Genomic DNA, 7,135 nt, shown 5'->3' with positions numbered 1-7,135 from the left:
TCAAGCTTTTCATGTTTCACTCACTTTCACTCTCTTTTGCTTCACCATTCACACTGGAGCTCCAAAGAGGATGGAGAAAATATTGTCTTTTTCTGAAGCAATTAATGATCAGCAGCTGACGTGATTGAAGTGGGTATTATGCCTTACAAGCAGTATTTTAAGGCTGACCGTAGGGAGGATACTAGGGAAAGAAATGAATTATTTATTTAACTTCTTAGTTGTTTACTCCACTGTTGACGGCTTTATGGATCATTTGTGCAAAGGGCTATCTTGGTGCGCACAATTTAGGACACGCGCTGAAACGGCCACCAGGTAGAAAGGGCGACATTGAAAAAGTGCGTTAAATTGCTAATTGTCATGTGGGTAAAAGTTAAAAATACGAAATATGGCCCCGGCCCTCTATTTTGTCCCACTTTCGCCGTGTTGAATACAGTTTGGTCTATTTTCAAGTTACCCTGGTGATGTGAGAGAGGTCAAATTCCAACTTGCTTTCTCTCATGGCTTGCTCTTAATCTGTTCTTTTCAGTGGATCCAAAAGCACTTCTGACATCAAGAGTGATGATGGGGCTTATTTCAAACACTTTTTTTTTTCTTTTTCGGCCAGGATTAAAAAAAAAAAAAAAAAAAAAGAGGGAAAGGGTAACAACAACAAGCCCCCAAATGCAGGCAATTGGCCATCCATGGTATGGAAATCTCTCTTAGGAAAAGATGACAACTTTGTTTGCATGGTTTAAAAAAACAAACAAACAAAAAACTTTAATTAACCCAGAAGCATGAAATAAAAGAAATTGTACCTGGAAGCTGTCACTTGTATACGTTAGGTGACCTTGTAAAGTGAACCATAATTTTGGAGAATCCAAAAAAAATGTAATCTCTAGGCAATTCTGTTTTCTAGAGGTCAAGACTGCCCAGGGAAGTTGTTTGGTGAAAAAAAAAAAAAATGGTTAAGTGAATGTAGATAAGGGTTGTACTTCTTCAGAGATGGACCATTTGAAGGGACTGTATTTTGGAGTTCCTAAAATGATGAAGCAAATCTGATGTATGGGTGAGGGATTTCTTTGTAATGACTCTTCCAATGATCCTTGTTCCTTGTCACAAAGCAGCTTTTCAACCTCTGGGTCTAGAGGATGACCACTGCTGCTGCTGGTAGATTTCATCCAGAGGAGTGACCTTCCTGTCGGTGGTTGGCACCCAGCTGGTGGCCTTAGTTAAGTAACAATGAAGAATCAGCATGGACAAAGCAGAATTCACCAGCCAGCCACATTGCTCTCCAGTCCCTACTGAAATGATGTCACTCAGCAAAGCACAAGAAAGAAGGGACTGTATAGAGGTGCCCAAGGTTCAGGATAACTGGAGAAAGCTGACACAAGGTAGCTAAGAGTGGATGAAATCGTACAGCTCATTACACAGCATATACAAAGCTCAGAGTGAGGTCTCTCCTAAAAATCAGAAGTGTGAAGGGAAATGCGGGAACTTTCCGAACTCCGTAATTTATTTCAGTGGAGTAGAACATCACAGTGGATAGTAAAATAAACTGAAAACAGAGTGCCTTGAGAACAGATGCCTGCAAACCCCTTAATTAAATGCTCACTTTCCTCCTCTCGAGCTTTATCTGTGTCAACATTCAATTTCACTCTGCAGAGCATAGCCCCAGTTCCTCCATGTGGGTTCAGTCCCGGCACAAATGTTTCACATGGGTGTGTGTGCACTGCCTTTTACATGAAGTGCAAAGGGAGGAATGGTAGTATCTCAGAGCTCAAGGGACACCGAAGAAACAGATCACAGCTAAAGATTGTGGACTTCGACAACAAAAAAAATATTTTCAAATTGACTGCTTCTTTTAAAAGTTAATGTAGGGGCTGGAGAGAAGGCTCAGCAACTAAAAGCACTTGCTACTCTTCCAGAGGATCCAGGCTCAGTTCCCAGCCTCTATATCGAGGCTCACAACTGTATGTAACTCCAGTTCTAGGGAATCCTATGCCCTCCAGAGGCTTTGGATGAACGCACAGAAACATATGCGGGCAAAAAACTCATACATAGAAATAAATTCAGGTCACTTTGAGTAAGTAGGGAAATTAGTCTGAGATCAAAAACATTTAGTCTTCAGAGATTTCCTTGCTCCCTGTGGAGCACCTGTAACCCTTTGATCTGTCTGTCTTAAGAGTCTTCAGAAGAATAAAAGTGTTTTGTTATAGTAGATTCAGATCAATACATTTATAAATAAATAAAACATATTAAAGATAAGCAAATTTAAATTATTTAATCTATTAACACACTTAAAAATAGAGTGTCAAAAGGAGAGAGAGAGAGAAAAACTAAGCTACCTAAGACAGAAAGCTGAGAGGCAATGACTAGGGACTTCTTAGGCTTTGATTTCTAAGCAGTATTTAAGAGAGAAAAAACTGCTGAGGAGATGGTTCAGTGGGTAAGGGTGCTTGCTGCCCACCTGAGCCTGACGTCAGTCCCTGGTTTCCAAGAGAACACACGTCCACTGGTTGTCCTCAGACCTTCACACATACACTGTGGTGTGCAAGGGTCTCACACACATACAGAACAAAACAACAACAACAAAATGCATGTGAAAAGGCAGAAAAGGAGTCTTTTAAAAAGTGTATTTTAGCCGGGCGGTGGTGGCGCACGCCTTTAATCCCAGCACTCGGGAGGCAGAGGCAGGCGGATCTCTGTGAGTTCGAGGCCAGCCTGGGCTACCAAGTGAGTCCCAGGAAAGGCGCAAAGCTACACAGAGAAACTCTGTCTCGAAAAACAAAAACAAACAAACAAAAAAAAAAAGTGTATTGTAGTATGTAGTATCAGTATGAAAGAATAGCTTGTTCCTTGAAAGTCAGGTAAATTTAGCCTGTTTGGGGAGCTGAGAGCCCTGAGAGAATTCTAAAAGCCCCTACTCCATTTTACTGGCCAGTACTATTTTGAAACTGAGTCACTGTTTCCAAAGTTAACTTCATTCTCATGTACTTAGATTGGCAATCTATGTAGAAGATGTATCCCGAGCTGAAATCTGGAATGGAATACTTTTGGAGTCAACTTTCGAATTTCCGGGCCCCTCTGTGTGAGAAAGTCTACAGGCATGCTAAGCAGTACATCCTTGCTTTCAGAGGGTGGTGGGGAAAGAGTAAAGAAAAGGCCCTTTAATCCATGAGTTCTCTCTCTCTCTCTCTCTCTCTCTCTCTCTCTCTCTCTCTCTCTCTGCACCAAATTAAACTTAGGTAGAAAATGTTCAGACAGCCGGGTGGTAGTGGCGCACGCCTTTAATCCCAGCACTCTCAGGAGGCAGAGGCAGGCTGATCTCTGTGAGTTCGAGGCCAGCCTGGACTACAGAGTGAGTTCCAGGAAAGGCACAAAGCTACACAGAGAAACCAAAAAAAAAAAAAAAAAAAGAAAGAAAGAAAATGTTCAGACAAAAAGTCTGCACTGAACATTTGCACAGTCCTGTTTGTCACTAAACAACACAGTACAAAGGTTGTTTATGCAGCATCTCATTGAATTGGGTACAGTAGGTCATCTGGAGATGTCTGAGAGTGTTCAAAAAGATATGTAGATACTACTTATCAAGGAACATGACCATTGACAAGTTTTGACATCTATCTGCTGGGTTCCTTGAGCCAATATTCCATGGATTCTGGGTGAAACTGTGTGGTGATACATTGTTTACCCTAATAAAATTTGCCTGAAGATCAGAGAACAGAACAAGCTACTAGATTAGAACAGAACAAGCTACTAGATTAAACATAGAGGCCAGGCAGTAGTGGCACACTTGAACTCTAGATCGTCCTGCCTCTGGCTCCCTACTGCTCGCCTTCCCAGCTGTTCTCTACCACTCTTGGCCAAATCTTCTTTAGAAACAGAAATAAACCTTTCTCATCTCCTGGTGATAGCTGTACCTTACCCCGGGTGGTTTGACTCTGACTATTGGAATTGTGAAACTGTTCATATCCATATGATTCCTTTATTCATTTACTTGCCTGAAAGACCAGCAAAAAAGGAGAGCCATGACCTCTTCAGAAGACAGACACTTGAGACTAGTATAGGAAGGGTGTAGTCTGGAAGCAAAGGAGTGGATAAATTTGGGGCAGCCCAAGGGCCAGAAATGCCTCAGATTCTGCATCCTATAGAGGCATAGCAATTCACATGAGAGAGAGATAAAATCAGTTGGCATTCCAATATTGCAGAAATCTGTATTAATTATTAACAGTGTATGGGTCTCAAAGCATTGTTGTGGTGGATGGCAAGTATCATGCCCAAGTTTAAAAGCCTTCACTGAAGCATCCATCCAATTTAGGTTTGAATATGAGAGATTCCCCCAAAGGCTTATTATATGTTTGATCACTTGGTCCCTAGCTTGTGGTACTGATTTGGGAAGTTGTAAACCTTTGGGAAGTTAAGCCTTACTGGAGGATGTCTGTTAACTAAGGATAGGCCTTAAAGTTTCATACCCTAATGCTACTTTCTATCTGTTCCTTGCTCCTTCACTGTGAAAACAGTGTGACCAACATCTTAGGCTCTGGTACACTTTCTATTCCATAATGACTGTGTCTTCACTAAATCATATACATACACACAAATATGTAATATGCATATATATGTGTATGTCTATTTATATATGGATACACACACACACACACACACACACACACACACGCGCACACACACACACATGCACGCCTGTAGTTGTTTGAATGTATTTAGCCCCCATAAGCTCATAGGGAGTGTGTAGGAAGCGCGGTCTTGTTAGAGGAAGATGCATGACACACCTTTCATTCAGACCATGAGACTGGAGGGCACACCTTTAATCTGGGCCACACCTTCTTCTGTTGGACGTGTGTCACGGTAGGGACAGGCTTTGAGGTCTCTTTTGCTCAAGCTTCCCTCAATGTGACAGTCAGTGGACTTCCTGTTGCCTGCAAGATGTAGCACTCTCAGCTCCAGCACCACATCTGCTTGCAGGCTGCCATGCTCCCCTTCACGATCATGATGGACTGCGCCTTTGAAACTGTTAGCGAGCCACCTTAATTAAATGTTTTCTTTATAAAAGTTGCCATGGTCATGGGGTCTCTTCACAGCAATAGAAAAGCGTGACCAAGACAACATGTATGTATGTTGACCTATGACGTATGTGTACATACACATACCTATGTGTATGTATTTATATATGAATGTGTGTGTGTGTATATATAGTCATCCAAAATAACCCTTCTTCCATTAAAGTAGGTTCTTGATGTATTCAGGAAGAGTGGCAATAAACAAACAAGTCACATTAAAGAATCAGTGCAAGGTACTTAGCATGATTACACTTACTCACCTCTGCCTCTACTGTCCATATTGCTCATGAGCAGAGTCGCTCTGGCGGCCCAAGCTTCTTGTCTCGATGGTGGCCTGGCTCTGCCTCCTTTGTCCTCTCTCTCTCTCTCTCTCTCTCTCTCTCTCTCTCTCTCTCTCTCTCTCTCTCTCTCTGTTGTACCGTTTATTCTTACTGTTATCACATCTATTTTTTTTTTATTCTAAAACAGCCTGTCCTGGTCCCTCGAACCTGCCCATGGTTCTTTTCCCCTGTGCAGTGGTTTGTAGTCGCCTCCAGTAGAAACAGTAGACCCTCCCCTTTGCTTTCCTTACTGCCACGCAAGAGTGAAAAAAAAAGTGTAAAATGGATACGCCTTCATTCCCTAAAGTATGTATCTATAAAGTACTATAACTCAGTCCTTTTTGCTGTATAGTGCTTTGGCTGGGCTTTCCTTCTTTACATTTAAATATAAAAGTTCGCTTCTTTTTTTTTGAACGGCTCAAGGCTTACAAACGTCTAAATTTAACTTATCCACTTCCCCATTTATCACCCAGCCTCCTGTACTTCAGAGAATTTTTCTACAGCCGCGTCTGTGAACGAGCTTTTCTATGGCACTTAAAAGTGTTTTTATAGGAAACAACCAAACATAAATAATAAATAGTGAAGTACATCTTACTCTTCCATCGCAGTGCTAATTTGCCCTCCGGTTCCTATGCAATGCATCAGGTACACAAGTCTAGACTCATTTAGATTAGAAATAGCCCAGAATGGGTATTAGACATATATTTATCATCTTGATTTATTAAGGAGCAGCTGTAGAAAGATACTAATTAAGTGTTGATGCTTTCTTTTTGAGACTATAATTGTTTTTTGAAAAAAAAGCAGAAATGTGAGGAAATGAATAGAAGTGTATTAGAATGAATTAAATGTCTCTTATGATACAATATTTACCTCCATGTTCATGGAGCTCCCAACTTTAAATGGCCACGGCTACAAAAAGTTCATACTGTAAACCAGAGCTTCTCAACCTGGGGGTTGTGACCCCCTTGACAAACCTCTAACTCCAAAAAAAACTTTTTTTGGTCATGATCATTAACTTTTTATTTACATGGCTTTGCGTATTGTTAACTTTTTATAATTTTTCTTATTCATTTAATAAGATGAATTATTATTCTACCCCTCCTATAGGTCTCCCCTCCCGCCTTCCCCAATCCACCCACCCATCTCCCCTCCACTCCTTCAAAAGGGTAAATAAAGCCTTCTACTTCCTCAACTATGTTCATAGCAGCATTATTTGTGATATCTCCAGAAATATTTACATTTTGATTCATAACAGTATTAAAATTGCAGTCATGAAATATCAACGACAATAATTTTATGGTATGGGGGTCACCACAACATGAGGAACCGTATTAAAGGGTCACAACATTAGGAAGATTGAGAACCACTGCCACAGACATTCATCTAAAACATGCTGAGACATTATTTATAGCATTTTAAGTCATTTAGCCTTGTTTCTGAAGGGTATTGAATTGCTAAACTCTTATATATGGACAGCTCCCCTTGCCAAGTCCTCGGTCATCCATAATTTTTTAATTGAAGTGTATGAATATTCACAGACAGAAAAAACGTAAGTGTCCTATATGCTACTTAAGTCATTAAGTAACATTTTGTAAATATCAACTTATGTTTACATGCTTTATTATATTATAATTTTTATTATATTTATTATTATATTTTATTGTATTATATTATATTATTATTATAGATTATATGCTTTATTCTTGAGGAGCAGAGCAGTTACAACTGAGCTAGCATTTTCTAACAGACTTAACTGGA

This window comes from Peromyscus eremicus, chromosome 17, assembly GCF_949786415.1.
Source record: "Peromyscus eremicus chromosome 17, PerEre_H2_v1, whole genome shotgun sequence".
Taxonomy (NCBI): domain Eukaryota; kingdom Metazoa; phylum Chordata; class Mammalia; order Rodentia; family Cricetidae; genus Peromyscus; species Peromyscus eremicus.
This window is presented reverse-complemented; position numbering follows the sequence as displayed.